General features: G+C 39.0%; 1 protein-coding gene across 2 annotated transcripts in view; it reads right to left on the bottom strand.

Moving 5' to 3' along the window:
• Nucleotides 1-5,808, bottom strand: part of phc2b (polyhomeotic homolog 2b (Drosophila)) — a 32,150-nt gene extending 26,342 nt beyond the window's left edge. For both annotated transcript variants that reach the window (XM_069533753.1, XM_069533754.1), the window contains exon 1: nucleotides 5,658-5,808. The gene's annotated coding sequence lies outside the window, so the exon portion shown is untranslated. The remainder of the gene's footprint in view (nucleotides 1-5,657) is intronic.
• Between the last annotated feature and the right edge of the window lie 20,664 nt (nucleotides 5,809-26,472).

Below are 26,472 nucleotides of genomic sequence, written 5' to 3'. Positions count from 1 at the left end.
TTTTGGTGGAGGGACCATTTATATCACACAAGGGGAATAGAGCATCCAGCGGCCAGACTCATAAATCTCTGTGGACAGAGAATTCAAGCTTGTTGAAATGTTTTTTCCAGATAATGAGGATACTGTCAAGATGACATGCACTCAAGTGACATTTTCCTAAAATGTTCTGGAGGGGCTGTAAGTTGCTCCAGATATTTTCCTAAACATTTCCTGCCATCCCCCCTCCCCCATTGTGCATCAAATCTTAAAAAAGACACCATGCACTGTAAAAGGTTGATAAGTCCAGTGACTAAACAATGAGCAAAGTCGAACATTTAAGATCAAACTAAGCACTCGTCTGGTATTGAGCCAACACTTGGTGTCTTCACAAGTTTCTACATATCGTGACATCCCTAGTCAACATGATATGTCATCTACTCTCACCTAATTCCTAATGAATGAAAAGAGCTTGCCTCAGAATCTCTGATGTAAAGATCAGCTTCCACATCCTATGCTCTAAAAAGCAGCACTTCTCCTACAGTGCTGGGGGGGTCATCCCCAGAGGCTGATGATGGTCAATGGGTCTTGTCCAAACAGAACAAGCAGGGCAGTGCCTTTGTTAGAGTGTGTAAGACATAGATACCCACTGATCCCAGGGCAAGATTGTTCAGCTAGCCGTAAATTGAGCTATCTGGCTCAGATGGACTTCGCCTTCCACAGCTGAGTAGACCAGTACAAAGACGCCCTGGCTGCTTTCCAGGTTAAGTGTGCTAAGCGTGTGCCATTCCGGCACATGTAGCCTCACACTGTGAAAATACAAAACACTTTCACTTGACTCTCCTGAGAGGCCTTTGGTCGTTTTTCTATTTAGCTCCATTTAGTAAGACCCTCGCCCTCTAGGTGCACATTGCTCCACGGAAACTAAAAATTGCCTTGGCGCTTAACAACTCTCAAAATAAATATGGGAGAAGTGGACAGGGAAGTACAGAGAGGGGCAGTGGGATGACAGATAAAATGAAATATTCTCCGTCTGATCTAAAAATACCCAAGTTAAATTGTTCTGGCAAAGCTTGCAGATTAGCAGCACACTTCAATCCACACTGTTCTTTCAGAGCAGTCTCTGAGGCATCACTCTCAGGCGTCGATCGCACCAACAGAAAAAAAATAGGTCAGGTATGAGCTGAGCTGAGCAGCAACACACAGAAATATAGCACTTCATAGCCTCTCAGAAACAAGCTCTTAAAATTTACATCAACTCCACCACTGAACCAGGCATCAAAATGCAACAAATAAACTTCAGTGGTTCACTGGGGACTCAGAAAGATTAATGATTATATAAGAAAATATACATTTATTTATTACTTTTCTATGGACTAGATCAAATGTGCATTACAGTTGTTATTTCATGGGGTTAAAAATGAAGGCACTGAAGTTGTTTCCCTTGATGAAACACATCCTTTTATTTGCACACATTTGAGATTTGAAAGATAATAGCAAATCCTGATAGAAATCATTTTTATTTTAGAAATCATAATTTCATTGTTAAAAGTTGCAAAAGTCAACCTCATCATCAATAAGCCTCTTTTCTATGCATGGACTATCTATCACAGGTCATCACAGGGACAGAGTGGTCTTGGACCTGATTTGACATGTTGTAATATCTTGTGTTCTCGAGATTATCTCAACATCCGAAGCATTTGGAATGATCTTAAATTTCAAAGATTAAGAATAATAGGGACCGTTGGACACTTGTCAATATTAGTGCATAGACTAATCAATGTATTTTATATTTAATGTTATACTGCTACTGTACTATCTGGATTTTCTCGTAATTGATGCATAAAAAACCCTGCTTTAGTTTAACCCAATTTTTTTATGATTCCACCATTTTGAACTCCCTCGACTTGACTGAACATTAATCAAGAAGAGTCTGTAAAAGTGGTTGACAGTGTGGCTGCATTAAGTTATAAACAGGTTACCAAAAAATGGAGAGTAATCTTTACCAACACTAGTTTTTGAATCAAAGACAACCAACAACCAACATGGCACATCATCTAAAAACAAAAAACTAGAGAATAACTTGTGAGCATTTGGAGGCTTTAACAATTTTCCTCTTCAAGGCTTTAATTGCGAACATATCAGAATTGGGACATTTCAGAACATTTTGCTGCAAACATTAGATTTTTAGGTTTATTTATAATTACTTTAGACTAAAAGTACCAACGGCAAACAGACTCCTCACTACAAAACTGATTTGTTAAAGAGTGGGTATTATTCCAGTCGACTACAGGCCAAGAGACAGGGAAAGACAACTTCTGCTCCCTTCAATCATCACAATGATTAATCAGAGCACAGACTGGATGCTGATTTGACCCATTTAAACAAAACTATTAACTGTCACAATTGGACAGAAATAGAAAAAGATGAACACACCCACTCTACTAATTATTGCCCAATGAACCATCTATAAAATTGACACAACATAATCAAGCTATCCTGACCTTGACAACTTATCTTTTTGAATCAATTAGTTCCTGATGACGCATGCCGACTGACAACCTGCCTGTGACTATGGAAATGCTGGCTATTGCCAGGACTGAAACTGGCACCTCGAGCATACGGGAGCACAGCTGGTGAGACTCCTGCCAACAAAAATGTATCCTGGTATGCTGAAACAGCACCAGAAAAAACTAAACTCTTACAGCCGAGTTCATTTTAAAGTAAAGAGTAAAGTGGCTGTGGTGCTGATTGAGTCTAATAGATTGTCATGCAAGAGGCGAGTCAATACATAGTGGGCAGAGATGGGGGGGCAGTTGGGCCATCTCACATGTAAATGACACCTGTCTAAACAAAATATTTGAATGATGTGTGGCTGTATCTGTCTCATCAGATTTAAATCAGCCTTTTCATAACACTTAGATAACTCTCTACAGACACCAATTCACCATGCTCTTAAAACAAGCTTCCCCCTGAAATTAACCCCAGAAGAGCACAAGAAAATCGATGTTCTTCTTCGCTAAGTGTGTTGCTGCTTTTGTCACATGAAATAAAGTAATTTGTGGGCATCTTATGACGCTCTTGAGTTAAGATTTTAAACAGACATCCAGCTACATTGCCATTGAAAAGAGCTGCGATTAGGTCGTCCTCACTTACACTGAAACAAGAAAAGCATATTAGAGTGTGTGCTTTTATATTGCATGTCAGTGTTCCAGAATCCGAGGCATGACATGTAACAACACATAGGCCTTCAGATACAACCTCAAGTTTGTATAGAAATAATATTAATAAAAATAAATATGATCGTATGGTAAGAAATGCATCATCATGGTGTGAATAGTATGGTGTAGGAATGCATTCCCTTTCGCAAACAATAATATTAGAGACATTATTCTCAGTTTATTTGGATTAATCAATCATTCATCATGACATCATTATGAAATGACATTAAATTATAAAAAGTTACCTAATTGGGGTACATACAGTGTGTGCACAGGGTAAACATTGTCCCTCTCATGCTTTTTATAGCTGTTTTTTTTTTCTTTACTAGTGAACTGACTGACCTAATCCTTCTGTGAGAATTTGCATTTTGGGCAACCTCAAAAGAAAAGAGGACACTTGGTGCCTGTGGTGCTGCCAGGGCTGAAACTTTTAAAATAGTCAACTTGTTGTTCAATATCAAAAGAAACTGACAATTATTTTGATGCCGAATTTGTCTTGCAGTTACTGAATCATTTTCCAAAGATCTTTCAGCTTCAGCTTCTCATATGGAAGACTTTGCTGCTTTTCTTTGAGTTTTATGATAACAAGCTCAACATGTTTGGGTTTTGCATTATTGCTTGGACAAAACAAGCAATTGGAATATATTACCTTGCCTTGATACTGTGCATTCTCACTTTTTTTATGTTTTATAGAATTAACACTTCAACATTCAACTAACCAAAAAGGACAACTGCTGATATCTTAACTAATTATATGGTCTATAAAATGTCAGATAATGAAAGAGCCATCACATTTTTTTCAGAGTTTGAATGAAGTAAATATTCCATCAAGATCCTCAAGTATAATCTACAACACCATCTGGCCCAGTATACTTTATGTGCATTACTTTACAGGTATGCTGTGGCCCAGAAAAGTGCTGTTAGAGTTTGGTCTGAGCAATAGTTCAAAACGCCAAAAAGTAGTGCCTCTGCAAAGATATGAAGCAGAGAAATGCAGCAAAAGTTTGCCAGCCCTTAAAGGGACAATTCACCCAAAAATGAAAATTCTTTCATTATCTACTCAACACTATGCCGATGGAGGGGTTTGTGAAGTTTGAGTCCACAAAACTCTTTAGGAGTTTCAGGGGTAATTGAAGTAAATGGTGACCACTTCTTCAAATGTAAAAATATAAATAAACAGATAATGCCTGTATGCTGCTCATGTGGTGGCATCCAAGTGGCATCCTGCCACTCATATCTAACTTGAAACGATGTCATTTACACCATGATTTTAGCCTAAATGTCCTCGGTTATCCTGATAGGCACGTTCGCACATGGATCACAGTGGACATTTAGGCCAAAAACATAGTGTAAATGACGCTGTTCCAAGTCGTTCTTGAATGTCGGGGCTTGGGGACACTTGGATGACACCACACAAGCAGTTTGGAGGTATTTTGTTTTAGTCTGTTGTTTTTTTACATTTGAAGAATTTGTCACCATTTACTTTAATTGTATTGGATTTTTCTGGATGTTTACACCTGAAACTGTGGACTCAAACGTCTTACCCCCCCCCACATCTGCACTGTGGTGAGTAGAGTTTATCTTCTTTTTTGGGTGAACTATGCCTTTAACCACTTTGATTTAATTGATTATCAAGATAATTACTGGTAAAGATTATTTTATTTGACTAATCGATGAATTGTCAAATTCTTGGAGCATTGATGCAAAACCTTAAGATGTTTATCAAAGAAAACAGAGAACAACAGCAAATCATTTTCAATTAAGAAGCTGACATTGACATCGTTGCTCCAACAACAAGACAGAAACAGTTAATCAATCAACATAGTCGAATAAAGTCGACTAATCATTGCAGCTCTGCACATACCAACACACACTGGCTGAGCAGAGGGAAGAGGCAGGGGTGGGGGTATCTGGCTCTCACTGGCATTGCTTTGCCCACATAGGGGTCACTCTGGGTGGCCATGGCCACAGTAAACCACCGAGGACCATCCACAGTTGTCAAAAAACATCTGGGTCGTGATTTAATCCCCAAGGTCACGACCTAAACGTCCTAAAGTTCCTCAAGCGAGCACCTGGCTAACTTGAGCTACAACTGGGGGAGCTGAGGTCAGAAAAGTTCATCTTCTCTCACGTTCACGTTCAGTCGGAGCTGCCCGTGGATTCCACAACAACATTAGCTCGCGTTGTTAGCCACACTTCATCCGCCACCATGTTTTTATTTCCACCACACGAGGCTCCGCGCGCTCAACTCGAGCAGTCAAAGTGACGTTAGCGAGCCGAGCTGGAGCCACCCGCTGCTGGGCTGGGGCCCCGAGGAGACGCTAGCTTGGTGCGACCGTTTCTCCTCACGCGTTCCGACACACACGGCGTGCCTCCTCCTCGCCCCCCCCCCCCCCCCCCCCTCCGGTAAACGCCGCCGTGACACCGCGGGCCCAGCGGCGACCTCAGCCGTCGTCTTACCGTAGTCGTGGGTTCCGTGGGTCCCGTGGGCTCGCTCCTCTCGCTGGCCGCGCTGCCTCACCGTCGGTCCGGCCGTCTCACACCATCAGTGTCCGGAGGCTCTGCCGCTGCTGCTGCGTCAGACCAGCGCAGGAAGAGCAGGGGGGCGGGACTCTGCAACTCTTTTCATTTGCGTTCCAAACTGGCAACGTGACTCAGATCTGGCCAATGAGCAGCGAGCGTTGTGTTATACCCCGCCCCCTTCTTCTGTCAATCAACAACGCCCCCCCCCCCCTCCATGCTCCTGTCAAGGCGGCCGCTGTCTTCGTCACCATGGCAACAAGGAGAATTTAACCCCTGCACCGTTCTGTTTATAGTTCTGCACAAACAGCCCAGGGTTCTTCACGGTGTGAGCTGAGGACACGGGCGAGTGCATGTATTCAAGCTGATGCTGTACGAGTACAGGTTCTGATATGCATTGGAAGTATAAAAGTATAAATGTTTTCTTCCAGCTGTATCCGTGCAAAGTAAACTGAGAGCACTTGTAGTTTGAAGGCCCGCGTGGGTTCTTGATGGTGTTAGCTTAGGATACAAGCAAGCACATTTACTCAAGTACTATACCTGATACTATAAAAGTACAGGTTCTGAAATGCACTCAAAGTATAAATGTTTTCTTCCAGCTGTATCCGTGCAAAGTAAACTGACAGTACTTGTAGTTTAAAGGCTCACGTGGGTTCGTGATGGTGTTAGCTGAGGACAGAAGCAGTAAATTAACTAAGTACATTTGAGTAAATGTAAAAGCGCAATCTTGAATTTCCTTCGGGATCAATAAAGTATCTATCTGTCTATCTATCTAATGTTGCATATATGTTTAGTTTAGTGAGTATTATATATGAGTTATATGAGTTTATACAGTACTACTCACTAAACAATATGACTGTGTGTCATAGGGAAATATTGCATGTTTTACACCACAGTTATCTGAAGATTTACTTTTCAAAAATTAAACATGATGAACGTGTAAAAGTTTAACTTTTATTTCTATAACACAACACAACAATCTAGGCACATTGAAAGGCTAAATCATTTTTAAAAAGTGTTTTCAATAAGTTTTTTTACTCAAAACGACTAAAATTTATCAGGTAATTTAACTCAGTTTCTGAAGTATAGGACTTGGAAAGGCAGAATGTTAATTTCTTACAAGTTATAACATAATGGTTAATTCGGCATTTGGCAAAAGTTATAGATTAAACTTGTAAAATATAGTATCTATGCCTGTTGTAAAATAGTCATTCCTGATTTTTCCAAAATTTCCATCACAAACATCACACTCCTCTGTCTCTCCAAATGCAGAATATGAACTGTTTGAAATGCACAGAAAACAAATCCAGTTTATGAAACTCACAAACCAATCCAACCTGATCTAAACAGAGGGGCAGCCCCTATCAAATATTAAAAACATAGGATCAGCTAACATCGCCATTGATAGGTCACACAGATTAGACCAAATTTATTTTCTTAAAGAAGTGTTCTGATGCTGTGAAACCTTTGTTTACAACCTGTAAAATCACAGACTCATATTTGAATTCAATCTCATAAACACATAAATGACTATTTATATATCTAACACAAACTCTTGTACTTTTCCTTCACAGATCTTATGTCTCTCCCTTTACGTTGTGTAGTTTTGTCCTTGCATCATCTCTCAACGTTATTTAAACAGTGTGAAATAACACTGTTTAGACATTGAATCTCTTTTGTGTATCCAGATGGAAATGGCCAGGTAAGCCAATAAAACGGATAGCAATGAATCACTAATGTTTCAGCAGTGTCATTATTGGGTTGCCTGCAACATGAGCAGGCCGTGCATTCATCCGCCTGCAAATACTGAATAATTGATTAGAATATGACTTATTTGGTTGGCCCCTGAGTTAATTATCCGCTCTTTCATAGCTCCCCTGATACGTTCCTCGCAGCATCAGCACGAACACAGTATCGTTCCAGTAACTTGGTTAATCCCCAAAGACACGTTATGGGCTGGCTGCCAGGCGAGGCCGTGTGATATTAATGTTGAAGTAAAAGAAACACTGAACTCAAACAGCGCTCTGCTGGGCCACAGCATACCTTCAAAGTGATGTGTATTAAATATCCTGGACCAGATGTTATGCTGTTTAGATTATATATGAGAATCTTAATGGAATATTTATGTGGGCTCCCGATCATCTTGACTGGTCGTCTCTTTCAACAAAGTCAGGGATGTGGTGTTTTGTGTCCCAGTGTCTCCACAGCTCACTGCTTTTAAATAGAACAGCAGGAGACAGAGTGAAAACATGACACTGATTCATCTTTGTAATGTTTTGTGAGTGGTGACGAAGACTTTGTTACCTGATCATCTTGTGTGCAAAGACAGAAATATTTGTAAAATATAAACAACATGTATTTATAACATAAAACCAAAAAAAAGGTCAAAAAGAGACAGTACTGCTTGTGCATAAGTCACTGAGTTGTTGAATTTCTGGAAATGTTACCAAATGACCTCTCACTCATCACATGGTCACAGTCACAACTTCCCCAGTATTCAAAACAAGACATAGTGAAACAGCATTAGCGTCAGTATAATGTTCAACATGACTGAAACAAACTTACACATGATTAGGAAAAAGAATCCCTGCATTATGTCACCTTTTAAAATATCAAAAAGATATAACACATTATATACATTATTAATATATTAAACTCATCAGAAATGATGTACTCCTTTTTCATCTATAACGTATAGATCACTCTTATTTCTGACAGATTAAAAAATATATATACGACTATTCCATTAATGATAAATTAATACAATTAATTAAGATAATGATAATTTCTGCATTCTAGTTATTTTTTTTATTTATCTATTAAATACTTAGATATTATTTTCAGCTAAACCTGTTTTGAATGTCATGTATGTCTTATTTAATGTCCTTCTATAAAACACTTGAAGATTTAGATTAGACTCAAAGTTCTGAAGGTAAATATTAGAGCCTATTTATTATTATTGTTCATGTATTCTGATTTATTTGATAGTTTACTGAGAATCCAGGTGGATATTGAGGATATTGTGTCCACAACAACACACAATCTGGCAGAAAAAGATAATAATACTGATAATAAAAGTTTTTTAAGGATAATATGAGACAGAGCGAATAAGAAATGTTGAATCTTCAGTGAAAATGACACCTCTTGAACTCAAACTGTGTTAACAGGTCATGGGGATTACTACAATGTATGAAAAAAAACAAGTTCCCTTTTGTGGCTTCTCTGTCTGTGATTGAATGAAAGTGACTTCCCCTGGGATATTGTATAACAAACATTACGTAACATGTTTAGTTACTACAGAGAACACTGCTGCTTTGAAACGCTCCACTGACCTTTTTGTTGTTGTTTTGATTGAATGTCGTAGTGAACAAATATCATTTGGAAAAATAAAATTCACAGTTCAGGAGTGGACATGAGTGGGTTTTTGTCAGAAACCTCACTCGCATGTTAAGTGAACAAAATGATACGTTCATGTTCCTCCTCAGGTTAAATCCAACAAATTCATTCAGTGAATTGTTGAGAGACAGTCTGGTATTTACTGGTAACAGAAAACCTGCTTGCAATGTTAGTTTCATGCAAGCAAAAATGACAGTAATGAGGAAATGTTCTTTACTGGGAAACAGTTTGGCTCTGACTTGACTGGTTGGACTTCACTTGAATGGTTTCGTTGTTTAATTCTAAGTCACAATGGCCGTCATGCATCATCGATATATACATAGTTTAGTTTAGAAGCCTGACATGCAGAGTTCATTCTGCTGAAGTTAGGACTTGAAATATCCTTAGGTCGATATTAGTTCTATCTTTCACCCTGTTATTGCAGAGTGAATAATTCCTGACCTTTCATTCTATTGTTTTGTTTCCGTTACGTCCAACCCTGGTCTGACCAATGCAGACCCAGGGACTATCACCAGTTTATGGGTTTCCCCTCAGACGAAGCAACATAGTCACGCAGAGAGACGTGTGACATCTGGGCACTTAAATTAGTCACACAGGAAAAAAGCAAATATCACCACAATGGCAAGGTTAAGTAAGAGGAAGGGTAAAGGTTGTGTGATTTACAACCTTTATTTATCCTGGAGATATGCTACAGATAATATTGTGTCATTCAGAAAATCCCCCCCATGTGTAGATTTGATAAGTGATGTGTTGTTGCATTTGTCATCCAGAAGAGGGTGCCATCATGCTACCAGTCTGCACAGGACGACCAGCTCAGGATCAATTGTACAGGAAATAAAATCACAACTAAAAAGAAAATGTATAAAATAGTAACACTGACTTAGCAGGACTCATTTCATACTTTTGAAAAGATGAGTCTTACTTTTTCCTGAAAATATATGTTTGTATGAGCATGATGCACAAAATCCAAGGATTGCTTCATGTGTAAAACTGAGATTTGAATCTACAAACATGTAGAAAATGTAAACGTTCGACCTGTAGTTCATGTCTGGTCTGAAATCTGAAACAGTTTTGGAGAATATTTGAATCAGTTGTCATCGTTCATGTGTTTAAAATAGAGTCCAGGAACAAGGTGAATTGTTCCCCTGAAACAATGTAAATTCCTGGAGTCAAAGGCCGCGCACGTTGGCTTCCCCACTTGCCTCTGCTGTTGTGTTTGTTTTTACTGTTTTCTTCAAAGTGAATTGAAACCACCACCTTGATGCCTTTTGTGAACTGCTTTTGAAAGAGCCAGGGAGTGACGGCCGAGCATCAAAGTTTGATTATTAGTTCAGGAATTTCTCGCTTTTTTTGCTCATTGTTGATTTGTCTCACTCGGTGTTTGTACAGTGGGGATGACAATTGTGAGGAAGGATATTTAGTCTGATTCAGCTCCAGCAGACATCCCCTCCCTGCTGTATGAGACAGATTTCACCAAAAAAAAAAAACAGTTTGAGGAATACAGACATCCGGGAGCATTGGCCTCCACGTCAGACTCTTAGTCATGGTGCACTTCATCACTATCTCCAATATTTACACTAGTTTACAAGCAGTGAGAACCAATCGAAGGAACTGCCAAGCCCATGTTCATACACGACCATTTGGCCAGTTTGTTCCAGTCACTGTTCTTGACATGAGCTAAGCATCCTGGAAAGTGTTCACAAGGATTTCCTCATATCTCCACTTGAGCAGCCCGATGTCTCCTTTTCCTTCTATCTCTTCTTAATAAGGCTCAGCTGAATTACACTAGCCTACAGTGTCTCCTCCTCCTCTGCGGACACTGAATGGCCATCAAACCAAAGTGCTCATTACTTCAATTTGCTCACACCCGATCAAAATTTTTGCCATGGACATTACAACACACTGAGTAAAGTGGGCAGTGATGTGTGTGTGTGTGGAGGAACAAGGGTCCAGTGTCTTTAAGGGGAGTTTCACAGCCAATGAAAAGGCCGTGCAACTGGTTTGTGTACTGTGGCTGCACCGTGTATTTACTTTTACTCTCATCAGTTTCTCAGTTACCAGAGAGTTATACCTGAAACTATAATGTTATATCACTCCTAACACACACACACACACACACACACACATTTCTTTACCTCTGATGAATTATATCTTACCTACCACTTCCTGCCTTTGTTTTCATGTTCAACTTAACTCCTGTGACGTAAAAGGGCATTCAACCTGTCACTGCTCCTGTTCTTCTGGATGGGTGATGAAACATAAGAAAAATCCCTCAACGTTATTATCGTGAATGAGATAATGAGCTCAGCGGCCCACGTGGAACCATCTTTAAATAAATGGGAATGTGCTGTGTAAGTCTTGCAGCTTACCACACATAAAATGAGAATCTTTGAATCAGTGATATTCAAGCACACAGTATGGCAGGATTTCCCTTTGACTCTGAAATCATAAAATACATAAACATGTAAATTGCATGCACGTCAATTATTTAGTTTAAACGTGGCAGGGAGAATGCTCAGGTTGGGGTTTGATATTTTCTGGGTTATTCTCTGTATCTGGGTTGTCACACTGTGAAATTACAAGAAATGTGTGAATGATGCAAAGTGCTAGAAATGACGTCAATCAGAAAAAACCCCTGTAACTTTAAAAAAAAGTGTGTCTGTGTCATTAGACACTTGTGGGTGCGGTAGTAGTTGTTTATATATATATCACTGTTGCTGGTGCCAAACATTATGTTAGGGATCGACTTGGTGATTCTTATTAACCAAAAACAAACAAATGCTCCTTCTCTTTTCATGTGTATGTGTGTGTGCTCATTTTGGTTACCTATTTAGGACTTTTGCCAGCATAAACACTGACATTGTCAGGACCAGTAGTCATCATTGGGACTAAAGCTCTGTCTGTGAGGTAATTCCTGAGGTCATGCTTAAGGTTTGTGTTGGCAGTGGACTGGTCATAAGGTTAGGGATAAGGTTTTGGTTAGGCTTTCCACAATGGATGGAAGTCTATGCATTCTCAGTAAGGAGAGCTGTGCATACCTGTGTGTGTGTGTGTGTGTGTACTTACCTTTTGAAGGACCTTTTTAGCGTAGAACTCGTGGAGTGAGGATATTCAGGGAATGTGATGAACTACGTCAAAGGGCTATTTTAGTGTTAAAACTTGCTTTTAGCCTCAGAGTTTGAATTAGGGTTAGGCTTTTATTTGTGATGGCTCAGGTTACGGTAAGGGGCTTTAGGGAATGCATTATGTCAGTGAGTATCCTCACTAAGATAGAAGTACACGGTTATGTGTGTATATTTGGGTGAGGTTAAATGAGGTGACTTCACAATAACAATGGGGGCGGGGACACACAGGCATCTCTCTACACACACACACACACACACACACAATGTTGTTGGCCTAAAACAAGGCCTACTACATTCTTATAAAGTTTGGTAGAAGAGGTTCCCTTGTGATGCCCATCCAGTGTAAGAATGAGGTCCATCATGGCAGTCTGCTGTGGCTGCTCGCTGAGCAGGCATGCCTGCCTGCACGCACACATTTTTCTATTTCCAGTCTGTCAGTGTGAGAGTGCGGGGGCTTTGAACCACAGGGACCTGTGAGCTGTGAGGAGGCAGACCGTGAAAAAGATCGTAAGTCTTTGACTGGTCTGGAAACCGTCAGTGACTCATAGAGTGAACATGAGGCATTGTGCACGTCTGCCATGAAGACGAGAGAGAAGCAGAATTACATAGAAAAGAGAAGTGAGCCAATGACTCTCCAGGTTTACTGCATAATAAATAACTGAGACAAACATTACTCAATTAAAGGTAATATAATCATACTCAGTTATCTAAATGAATTCTTATCACCGCATCACCCTTCCTTTAGTCTCTACAATAAAGTATTATTCACCTCTGCCAAGAAGCTAATGTTTTTACCCCTGATTTGCAAAAATTATTGAACAGATTTCCATGCAACTTGATAGAAGGAAGAAAGATGGATCTAAGGGTGAATCATGAATTTTCCAGTAATGGCATTTAAAGACACTATTGACCCTTGCTGGAGTTGTAAATTAGGCTTCCCAATAAAGTGCAATGCTTTACACCAGTTTAATGTATCTGAAGGTTTTAAAACAATTTCCGACAAAAAACAAACAAGAAACGATATTTAATTCGAATGGTAAGTTTCCAAAAATAAATTTGACTGAGAGAAAGAAGACATTAGTTGAGGAGTGGCGAGCTGCAGACTGGCTCAGGTCTCTGTACACATTACAATGTGTTTCTATAGCAAGTCTTTTGATTTAAACAATACTGTGAAGAAACATGAAATCAGGTCTGAAACACTGATTTGAGATTTTTACCATGGAACAATCATCACAACAGTAATTTACTCACATGAATAGTTGTGTAATGTCTGATCATTTGGTTCAAAGAAAAAATATCTTGTGAGGCAGGTTTCATAAGATGCAACTTCAGTAACACACTGTGTGTGATAAAATCAACACGTAGGCCTCAGCTCAGCTCAAATGAATAACAACGATATTCACCAGGGCAACGGACAGCAGAGCGGTGCAGTATGCCACAATGGGTGGTGCCCTTTAAGAGAACTGGCACGTCCGCTGTGGTCACAATGGTTCTTTGAGACTCATTCATTTCACTTCACCCAACTGCCAACAGGTTTTGAAATTGACTGATTAAGATAAAGCAAGGTAACGTTTCGTCTGTTTTCTACTCTGCCTCTTGGATCAAACTCTTTCTGGATGCCAACATGAAAGGTCGTGCTGAGTCACAATGTTTCCTGTCCGCAAAGTGATTGATCACAATGGATTTTGATAACTTGAAAACTACATTCAGGAAATAAACATATGAAATGCCTAAATAAAATAAAATAAATTTCATTGGTAGTTTGTGCTGCTTTTTAAAATTTTTTTTAATTTAAGTATAAAAACAACAATAATCATGAACAAAAAATAAAAACAACCAAAATTAGAAGGGTGCTAAGAGAGCACATTCCTCCACCAACACTAATTTCTAATCTCTAATGCTGAAGAAGAAATTCCTTGTGTGGACCAGATATTTCCCTCGGAAATAATAGGTCCAGCTTTGGGCGCTGTGGTCACTGAATTACCACTCTAAATCCAACCAGAATGAACCAGCTGGTTCTGAAGGATTCCCGACAGAGGGACTGAATGCCCACTCCTACTCTGTCCTTCTCGCCTCATCTATCTTTGCAGACTCACCTTGGTACAACAAGGTCTTGATTCACTGTAAACGGCCCCGTAACTCAGCCCAGTGGCCTCACAGAAACTCACTTGACCAGGCCGCAGGCAAGGGGCCAAACTAGACTGTAGCTGTCAGCTAAAATCGCTGACACACTCCTTTCCTTTCTTTGCAGGGTCCACAAAAGGCTGCACCCCCAGTGCCATGGTCCTCCTAAGTCCGCCCTGATTAAGATGCCCGTGAGGTGCATGGAGGGGAGAACAAACTGGGGAGAGCGAAAAAGTGTCTAATCCCACAGTAATTAAACAGTCAGAGACAAAGGGAGGGCAGTATGAAGTATTTGACTTTAATGTAAATGTTTTGTGGTAAACTTTCCCATGACCCTCGTTGGAGGGGATGTAGTCTTTTTCCGTCAGTTTATTTGTTAGCTGGATTATGCAAAGACTATTACTAGATTGATTTCCATTAGACCTGGTGAATGGATGAGGCCTGAGAGGAACTCTGAATGTTGGTACGGATATGGATTAAGAATTGTATTTGATTTTATCTATTAGTTTTTCACTGAAGAAAATATTCATCATATGGGTCCCTGCTTTATTCATAGACAAACATGTTTAATGACTAATAAAGGTGCTCAGCCCACTTTCTTTTTTATGTGATGTTTCGACCACAAGAGTTTAAAAATCATGTGCAGCATGTGCGGAGGTATAAGTTCCACTGAGTGTAATTCTAATTATCTGATCTAGCGGTTGATTGTTATACAGCTGAAAATGTGGTATTAGATCATTATCGAGATTTTCATGAAATAAAGTATCAAGGAGTTCCGCATTGTCCTTGATAAAAAGAGCGAGCAGTGAGCTCATTACAATCTCAAGCAGGGAACACCACCTCCGTCTCTCCTCATCATTATGTCCAATTAGAAACCTGTCACTCTCACTGCTGCCTCGGAAACCGTGCAAAATGGAAAAACAGATTGTCACATGGCATCAGCGCGCCACGGCAGTGTTTGCAGAAATCCACTGGAGCATCTCGGAGGTCTGCAGCCCGAGCCAAATGAGCTTGAGAGGGGGTATTAGGCCAAACGGAGGACATGCAAGCAGTTCCTGTGAAACTGACTTCTGAGCAATAACTCATGAGTGCTGTCTCAACAACCATAGGTCTGAGGAAGCCGTTAATAATTCTTAGGTGAAAAAAATGTACCAGAGAAACTTTGCCTGGTCATACACTTTGTGACATAATATCCCCACATGACCTCGACTTAACCTAAGCTCTCACCACGCTACTACTGTAATTGCAATGCATTCCCACAAAGGGAAACCAAGACTGTTGCCAAAATCTTGACTTCAAACAATCATGTCAGAAACGAATATATAAGGAAATAGATACTGCAGTAATGAAAAGAACAAGCTGACATTTGGGGGCGTTAAAGTGGGATATTTGCTTTCTATTCCCCTCTGCCTTTCAGGAATGTAATTCTTGCATCCCTGCTGACTGTAATGGGACTGAGCTTTTATTTCTACAGTATTTTAATGTTTTGGCAGAGTTGACAAGCACGCAGCTCAGGGGATATCAACAACACACAACAGCCACGATATTCCTTAAGTGGTCATCCTTTGGCCACAGTGAGAGTTCTGTCATAATTCTAAGGAAGTCACCCACTCAAATTTTATGACCACATGAAATTACCAACAATGACCAGCCTATGTCTGACGTCATTATGTTTCCGGATTTGAGCAATTATTGCAAAATAAGTCAACATGACCAATAAAAATGATGATTTAACCATGAAACAAAAGTAAAAAGAACACACAAATACCATATATGAAAATAACCTTTTTTTTGTAAAATGTAAACATGAATGCACTTTTTTTTCTGCATTGTTTGTTCTGTAAATAATAATAAATAAAAGTTTAAAGTTTTCATTACAGCGACGCATATGTTTAGATTTATATCAGCCAGACTATAAATCAGTCAGGCTCTAATGTGCTGGAAAAACCGAAGACTGACAAACCATTGGCCTCTTACTAACATCACCATTTTCATTTTCTGTCACAAGCAAAGCTAAACTATTACGTGGTTGAATCAGGTGGTGCAAATACAGAAGTGACTGGAAGCTGAGTGAAACCTGAGGCTGGTTGTTGGTGACTGAATTATTAAAACCCTGTGGGTGAGTAGAAACCAGTGCAGCAGCAGCCAGTACGATCAGGACTCCACTGGTCCAGCTTCTCCCTCTGTGCATGTGACCATGACTCACCAGACTGTCTCTCTCTACATTCCTGCTAACAATCTTTCTCTTTTTCCTTTTTCTCTTCTATCATTTCATGTCTCTACCAGTTTTCATTTTTTTCTTTTCCTATTTCTGTTGTATAGTGGCTTCATTCATCCATACTGGGACACAATGAATTACTGAATAAAGTTTATAATTAGACATAACATCAGCGTGTGATTAAGATTCACACTGTATACTCCTTAATTGATACATACACACATGTAATATATATACACATCTATGGTGCTGTTAGGTACTTCATAAAGATACTTAGTTTAACTTATGTTATTCCTTGGCCTAGTCACCACCCTTTCACCAAGTTTCAAGTAAATTGGTTCCGCAGTTTTTAACCCCATAATTTCAAAAGCATCAAAAGTATTATCCAAATTTTAGCAGCAGGTTATATAGCTGCTTCTGCTTCATAATTGTTTAACAAAGACTCGACGGCCTTAATCAAGAAAATCTATCAAGACAAAAAACACTAGTTTTAAACAATTTCGGTTTTAAAAATCCGGATACAGATGATCACTTCATGTTTGAACAGTATTCTCTTTAAACAATACTCTATGTTTTCACCTCGGGACTTCTGCAGGGACAAAAGAAAGTGAGATGACAGGTTTCTTGCACTGAAGTAAAACGAGTTACATACACAACTTTTCACAATAGAATTACTTCCTGGCTCCTTTACCCCAGAGCCATCGATGTAGAATCCTTCTCCTATTGTATCTAATATGGACCATTAACCACCAGAAGGCAATGTGCAGAGATCTCAAACACAGTTAGTGAAAAAACAAATGTATGAGCACAAAGACCAACTCTGTGTTAGTGACATAAGAGCTTAGCAGACTTTGAGTAAACAAATGCATGAAACAATGGCCATGTGTTCCCACGTGACCATGTTCATCAGTCCACTCTGCACTGACTGTACAACTAAGCTGAATTACGGCAACTGATATCCAGGAAACAAGTCTGTATCTGTCATGTTTGTATACTGAGATGTCTTATGCAAGACGATGTGTCAGTAGTATGATTTTAACAAAAATATGAATTAGTTTCAAATACATTTTCATACTGTACTGAAATGACTATCCTGTGAAAAGTGTTAAGCAGGAAATGTGACTTGCACAAGTAAAACTAGAAAAGCAGCACTTGACAATTTAAAATATGTTTTGAGTGCAGGTTAATGAATAATTAATTATTTGTCCTTTGATGCGTATAAAACGTGGGCACATATATACCTGTAATTCAAATGCCATCCTGTAATCACAGACACATTAACACCATTGTCTGACTGCTTGCAGTTTGCAGTGGTTCTGTTCAATAACACCCGGAGATCACCTGACCGTGCAGTGACCACAGAGCAAAGACTTGGTGTTTGTTTTCAACAAAAGTCGAGAGTGGTAACTTTGCCAAGGAACAGCTTTAACCCTCTTATGTCATAAACCACGGGCTTTGGCACAAGTCATGAGGATTTTTCATAGGTGTTAATGAATGTGTTTCAACCCGTCCTTTCTAACGGCTACTGCTTCTCAAATACAGAAAATAAAATAAAATACAGAAATAAACTGCTTCCCTGTACAAGTTGGGTTAGTGTGAGAATATATATATTGTACTCATAGATATACTGTATATATGTGGCTCTGTATGTATGAAAGGAATAGAAGTGTTTTAATAGCAAACAAAATTTACAAAAAACTCATTTTCATACAAACAAATCACTGATAACTAAAGTGAGAGCACCTGAGTGTGAATGTAATGGCTGCCAACATAGCTTGGGTTAACGTGTGCTGACATTGTTTTCCTGGGCGTCTGAATTCCTCCAGTTATGTAACATATTTAGTGTTAATCCTCTGAGTTGAATGAAAGCAACAAGAAAACAAACAGGTAAAGCAGACTTCCCTCCCTGTTCCCTCCACCAACCTGTTCCCAGCAGCAGAATAACCCTGTTGGCACTTGTGTGTTGAAATAGTTTTGAAGAAGTAAAATTCGTTTTCACCTGCTTTACCTTGGAAATGGTTGGGAGAGGCTTCTTGGATGAGAGCCACAGTTATAAGCAGTTGAGAGGGATTCAGATTTGCATGCCCCAGCTTTATGAGGTCCCAACAGAGGTTCGATTGTATAGCACTTCTCAGAAGAGTAGAGGATTAATTCAAACCTTTTGGAAAAAAGCTATTGAAAAAGCTGCAAAAGCATCTAAACATTGTCAGCTGAGGCAGCACCAGAGAGGTCAACGGGTAAGAGGTTATCAGTGGTCCCACAGCAGCAACACTTTACATTATACAATTAATCAACAAAACACAAGCAGATATGGTATTAATACATACATATGAAAATAATGGCAATAGTATAAAGAGAAATATGAAAAAAAAAACAGATTATCAGACTTTCAGGATAATTTGTTCCTACAACATTTTCAAGCTTTTAATTTTTGCTTGTTAATCATGACATTGGTTATCGGTCGCTTTGTTGCAGCTCTTTGAAACAGACTGCAGGACTTCAAACAGAGACGGCCAACATCTGGATTTTAAAACACCTGTGAAACATTCCTCTCGCAGTTAAGTCAGTCACACAACCTTCCTAACCACAGCTTATCTTATGTTGCCCCTGGCTGTTGCCTCATTATGACCTTTTTGGCCACAGTGACACTCCACATATCTGAGACACTAGCAGATGGATTGTGGGGACATTTTGGACAGACGTTCATAATCTTCAGAGGATGAACTTTGGTGATTCCGTGTCTTTTAATAGTGTAGTATGTCATTCTTGCACAGACAAAATGTAATAGAGGCCCCCCAGACAAAATCAAATGCTGATTTGATACTGCCACTAATGTCAAGTTACAGCGTTTAAAATAGATGCATCTCGTACCTAAAGTCCGAATACATTATCCTTTAAAACAGTCCAGGGTTTACCACACCTCTTGCCCAATGTCTAATGTATGGATGGGAGTCACTTACTCTAGTTCTATGGTTTCTGACCAAACAACCTGCAAGACTCATGACATTACCATCAACCGCAAATGTTAGTGAGCTCACATGCAGAATTAAGATGGTGAACATGGTAAACGTAACAGCTGCTAATCATCCACATGTGGGCATTATCATTATGAGTATTACAGTATGCTAACATCTAGCATTACTGTTAGCAGTCTCAGGCTCGCATGACCCCAGAGGATCTATACAGACTAGCCCTGCTCCAGTGTAATCTAGGCTTTAACCACTGTTTTGCGACCGAGGGAGCAGCAGAATGTGAAGTGCAGGAAACTCCAGCAGACAGTCCCCAATATTCCTGTTGACTGTAGATATAACCTATTGTTTTTCTCAGGGGTATTTAGCAACACAGATGATGGGTTTATCTTAGTGTCAGATTGGATTCAATGGGAATATGTGAGTGAGTGTGTGCGCACACATACAGTCCAAGGTATCAGTCCCTGCTGATAGGCATGGCACAATAGAGATTAGCCAAAGAGATGTCCCAATTTTAGACGTGTTGGCATTGTCCGGCGTCAGCTCTCGTTTCACAGCTCGGAGGAAGGTGAAAGAGATGATTGAGTGTAACACTGAAGTACACCTTCATAGGCAGTGGGCTGTTGCTACTGTTCTTTTTTTTGCTGTTGAGTAAATGGAAGAGATTTTGGATTCAGATTCAGATGAAATTTTGTGAAAGACAGAAACAGTTAATGCTGCAGTGAATGGAGAGGAACTGACATGGGTGGGAAAACAAGACTTGCAACAGGACAGGCAAAGTAGGCAATTGTGTGGGGGCCCCAAGCTAAGAGGGGACCTCAATATCAGTGGAATAGGTTAGTCCACAGCATCGACAATTTAGTCTACGACCGACTTAAAAGCCTCTAACAAGGCCCAATGCCACAAGCTTTCTGCCAAAAGCTTAGTCATTTTAGAGGTTTGGTGTATGACTAGCGTGTCTAAATTTGTATGTATGATGTGTCTGGGATGGGATGTTCCTGGGAACAGGATATTTCAATCTGGACCAACAAACAGTCATACATTGCTATCCCCAGCCATATCAATAGCTTGCCTTGAAAACATGTTCCAATAACTGTGGGTCATTCCTTTTGTCCCAGAATACATTTGTTTACATTTGCTGTTTCCATGGTTTTACAAGTAATGCAGCCAGGAGTAATGGTCACCCTGTACAAGCCCCATTCAGAGGGTTGGCATAACTGGCAGCAGTATTAGGCCCAGTTTGGCATTAGACCCAGTTGGCCAATTAAATTGCAAATGCTTAGAGAGATGAATGACAGGTCAGCTTAGGGGCTTGGCCTACCAGACACGTTAGTGATGAGCCAAGGGAAAACTTTCAACAAAGAGGCCGAGTCCATAACTCTTTGCCAGTGGCAGAAAACAAGGTCCACTGGAGGGTCACTGCTCCGTTACAAGGCGTCTGTGTTCACAGCTCAGAAATGGAAGATCTACGAATGTGACATAACATTTAAATCAGAGAAACAATGTCATTCTATAGAATCTTTTGATTGTATAGCTGAAAGATATGTCTTGAAAATAAATCTGATGATCTGCACCTATGATCCAATTTTTAATGTTAAATAATTTTTTCTGTCTAGAAAACGAAAACAATCAACGTGATCATGATTTAAATATTTTTCGTGAAAACAGTGTGCCTATGCTTAGATTTATATTGTCTTTTATTTATGTATTTCAAGCAGTGTATATAATGCAGCCTTTAAATTATATTTTTATCAGACAAAATAATATGTAATCCACTTGATTTAACAACTGAATGTTATGACGTGTAACATCTAAAACTAAGGGCATATCTGACATCTCAAGGTCTAATCTCACATGTCCTGCAAACAGTAGTGACAAGAACAACAGACACAGACAGTGATGTACTGTTGTGACCCCCTGATAACAGAAGGACTTTGAAGTGTTCGTGTTGTTCAGGACCACAACCCAGGTTTATTTTTGTATTTGATAGAATCCCAGGCTCTTGGGAGTGTCCGTATTGCGTCTGCATGTTTGGTTAAAGGAAGAGCTCCTGCAAAGAGGTGAATGCTGTCAACTCCGTTTATTATCAGAATACTGTGATCAAATAAGATCATTTAACAGTGAATGTCATTCATATGAAGACATAAAATCAAGAGATAAGTTACTGAGGCCTTAGAGGAGTCGTTTGATGTATTTTGAATTGAAATTTGTTTATTGGCTTCTTGAATTAGATTGATATAAAGGTGGATAAAAGGTTGAGTTTATCTTGACTCTCTCATATTTGAATGATAAACTTGTAGCTTCAGTTAGTAGCTATAGAAGTGTAGAGGACCGTTAATTGAAACTATGGACAGTGCATAAAGTGAAAAACCAGTGTATAAAAGTAAAAAAAATGCACTGTTACATTTTTTTACTTTTATTCACTGGTTTATAGTTTTACACACGGTTACAATACACCCCGATTCCACAATTTGATGTTTATTGCTTATTGTTTTAATATTATTGTTTATTCAATGTTTACTAACACCACAGGTTTGAGAGTCTCGCAATTTCAATGCTACATACGTCCTGTACATTTGCAGAATTGACAATAAAGCAAACTTTGAACTTTGACTTTGAACTTTAGTTAGTGTAGCTTTGCACAGACTCTAAACTACGATCCTGGCTTTGTCCAGAGGTTAAAATAATCCACCCACCAACATTTATGCAGCTCATTGCTCATTAGATCTGGGTTTTGAATGTAGCTCAATTTCAGTGCACAGAAATGAGTCTGTAAGAAATGAACCTGAGTCTTTCAAACCATTCCTTTGAAACCTGTGACTGCTCCATGCTTACACTGCAGTGATTTTCCACTGTCTTGCATACCTGTTATATTCCATCACTCTCCCAGCCGCATTGTGGTTTCAATACTACAACCACCCAAATAATTGCCCTACCTATTATCACATACCAACGCAGGCTGATGTCAAGGTGGATGCTCTCCAGAAGTCTAAACCTGATTATTTGGCTTTTGTGTTCAACACTTTAAGGTGTGTAAACTGTTTCAACATCAGTCTGGTAAATCACAAATGTAAATTCAATCTTTCTCTCATGTTGAAGCTACAGTTTTTCATTGTTTTCATCAGGTCAGCTTGTGTTATTCATTTTGTTTGTATCAATTATCTCGTGTAAGGTCTGCTCTGCAAGAGATATCAGTTACCATTCACACATGAAGCACAGAAACACCCATTTGAGTACAGTCCCCAAACAAAAACCTGTATTAGGATTCCTAGACATTGAGAGTGACTCCGAGTTTGCGGATATGAGGAGGATGCTTGCTGCTGATCAATTTTACAAGGTAAAGAGTGGGTGTCGCTCATTGTTTTTACAACAGCAACAAACAGAGGAGTCACTGAAGAGCAATGGAGAGAAAACTCTGAGCTCCCACAGTATTGAAAGCTCATTCTGAGAAGAGTATTAGCCAAACAAAGGATGGTGATGGACACTGACCCGTGAGAATAACATGGCAGGGGAGCCTACGTGCATGAGGGCACAGAGCGAGTCCGAGGCTCTCATTGTGAACATGAGAATTTAAGCTGCCTGTTGACTTGGGTGAAAATTAGCCTGCTCATACAATAATGTAAGATGAGGGAGCGTCTGACGTAATCTGCAATGCAAAAGACAATATACCCCATACATCTCCAGTGAAATAAACAACAAACTACCACAGAGGGTGTAATGTTCTTAATGGAATTATCTGAAATTTGGCCAAACATTCTCATCCAGATTCTTGTTGCAAGGTAGATGGCATGATTAGTACCAGTGTTATGCCTGTGCTGAACATTTTATCTCATTATCTGGAGATGAAGCCGCAATATCAAGGATATGAATACGGAAATCTTGCACTGAAGATGTCATTAGGAGAGTCTGCTCAGTAGCAAACGAGAGGTGGAGCCTCGGTAGCGAGGCCACACTGATGCACATGCTCCACCAATCGTGAGTCAGTATCAGTTGTCAGTCATTACATTTCATAATGTCAAATTAGTCATCAAAACCAAACCTAGCAGGAGAACGTCAATGTCACAAGAACTATCGGAGATCTTTGAAAAAAACAATTGACTTGTCAGCTATTTTGACTTTTTAATCTGTCCAGTGTCCCTTCCACTAACTCTATGGTTGGAAATAAGTAAGAGCAAGCAGGTGTTTATCTCAGTGCAGCAGACCAAGTAGATGCAGAGAGAAGTGGCCAGCCTAGTTTTGGTCACATCTTGTTTGTATAAAATGTAAAAAACACATATGTAAACCTTTTTCCATTCTTCAAATAAGAGTTCTCTTACTTAGCTTTACTTTAGTCTAGTCTGGAACAGGAGCACAAACCAGTTTGCCAGCTTTGTCGAAAGGTACGATTACCCATCTGTCAGCACTTGTAGATCATATCTTGTTTATTTACAATTTTAGTGTTAGTGTGCATCAAACAACTGAGCTATAACATGTGTATTAGTTTTATTTACCATTGATCCATCTGCCTGTAGATTTGTACTGTATTTACTGTACAGGGGTGAGAGTTGTATCAACCAGGTCATTTAACTTTAAACAAGAAAGTGAGTTGTGAGTTTTTTCCCACTTCTCCTTCCGTCACATTTCTCTTTGGCTGCAGGCCCATTTTTTTCAGATAAAGGAGGATTCCTCTTTGAACAAGGAAGCAAATCTTTCAGGATTATTGTGCACGGCAGAATTTATCAACAGTTAGTAATGCCATGTCCTATTTTTTTTGTGTTAAGCAAAGGCTTTGCCTAAACAGGACAAAACTTGGGACTTCTCGTGACTGGCATCCTGAGCGTTTGATTTAGTGCACAATACCATCCTTCAGAACATACGCCTTCGTCTTTGTCCCAGAAAATGTCTGTTATTGTTTTTGTTGGGCTTTCAAAGGATTTGAATGTTAGAAATTAAACATCAACAAACTGTGGCACTTTTTCTCCTTGTCCGCTTGCAGTTGTATGAATGCAGACGCTCTTCCTCTTTTACTATAACGATTATTTTGTTTCCATTCCATTGTAGCGAGAGGCGTGCATCACATGTAAAGGCATGATATCCCTTCATATTTGGTTGCGTAGAGAATGTAGACTACAGTGATTGTGGACAGGAAGAGGATACAAGGGAAATATTTTTTTATTCTTCTATATTTAAGAATTAGTTCACAAATTTCATATAACTCTTGGATAGAATATACATGCTTTTATTTTAGGGGTTTCAACAGGGTGGAAACATGTCTTGTTAACATTTATACAAATATATGACTGATAAAGTGTAAATGAGCAAGAAAGGACGAGAGTGATACCTGGACTATTGTTGTGACAATGTGTGACAGAGAATCCAAACTTAAATTTAAAGTAACTGGATTTGTTTTTATCTATTGATTTCAGACATTTGGTTGAAAATACAGTTTTTATCCATTTGGGGTCCACACTCTTCCGGAGTATTTCCCTGTTATATTTTTCCCAAGGTTTCAAAGGCAGCAGATAAAATATGAAGGGAACACATTTTGACAAATTCAACCCTCCCTCGCCTCTGTGCTTTCATACGCTGTGCAAACACACACATTTCCCTTTTGACTACTGGATTTATTTTCTTAATTTTTTTCTTTCATTCAGTCTGAGACACCTCCCCTCAATCCCAAACAAAAGGTAGTGCGTAGTTTTCATTTTAAACATTTGTTTTATCAAGCCTTTGGAAAGAAGCACTGCAGATCACAGGAGAGGTGAACTGGGGGGCAGACATGCTGCGTCACCAAACTGGTGAAGGAAAACTGGATCACACATGTGGATCGATTCACTTATTATTAGAAGGCTGGGAACTGAAGATTGTGCACTTTTAAAACCATTTTAACACAAGATGAATTTAAGATCATTTGAAATAACATATGTATGCAGTATATTCTTATATATAAAAATGGAAAGATCATAAATATATACTAGTAGCTCAGAAATAAATATTTGTTTTACTTATTTGGCAATAATTTGAAATCCCTTATTAAATTCACAGTAACAACCAATCGCTTCATTAAATCAACACTTCTCATGTGAAATATGACAAAACATCCAATAAACCTAAAGAATGTATTTAAACCTTCTACTTCAATGCGACGTGAGTCATGTTACTCTAAACTTTTCAAACTACTGTATTAGATGCATTTGTAGATGTGCTGTAGTTCATTTGCAGGTTATCAGTTGGTTATCCTTCGACATGATCTATCTATATAAGAATAGTATAGCAAAAACAGAGAAGCTTCTTTTTTGAGGGAGTGAAAATGTATTCTTGTAGGGGAATTTTTACTTTAAAATTCAACTGATCAATTAATAGTTAAAGCACTTGTTATGTGAACCTTTACTCACCTAACCCATCATTATAGTTAAATGCAATTTTACAAAACACACAGTGGAAAGATGTTCAAAAATGTATTGCATGAGACCATGTGACTCTACAAAATACTCAACATGCAGAAACACAGTACATTAATACTAGTAATCAAACTTTAACTGTTTTCCTTTTGTTTTGTTTGTCTTTCTTTGATAGTTATTTGTTGCCTGACATCCCTGTTTTAATGGGAAAAAAACAATAAACCATCATGGCAACAAGCAATCTATAAACAATACATGCTATTTAATATAACTAGTTATGAACCTTTGGTTAATGAAAAGTACTACACTGTTGTATAAAACTACTCCATTACAAGTAAAACTCCTACTTAAAAGTAAAAGTTAAATGTATTATCAACAAAATGTATTAGAAATACATTTATAATTTTTCAGACAAAAGATACCCCATTGCTGTATTAGATTATAATTTACATCATAATAAACAGAAAAAGGTTTAAATTTACAAACAGTGAAATAAAGAATCAAACACAAGGAGTGAGAAGAATACACATTTATTCAATCTCT

Source organism: Paralichthys olivaceus, chromosome 2, assembly GCF_024713975.1.
Source record: "Paralichthys olivaceus isolate ysfri-2021 chromosome 2, ASM2471397v2, whole genome shotgun sequence".
Lineage (NCBI taxonomy): Eukaryota > Metazoa > Chordata > Actinopteri > Pleuronectiformes > Paralichthyidae > Paralichthys > Paralichthys olivaceus.
The sequence above is the reverse complement of the archived record's forward strand: the minus strand, read 5'-3'. Positions and strand labels throughout refer to the sequence as shown.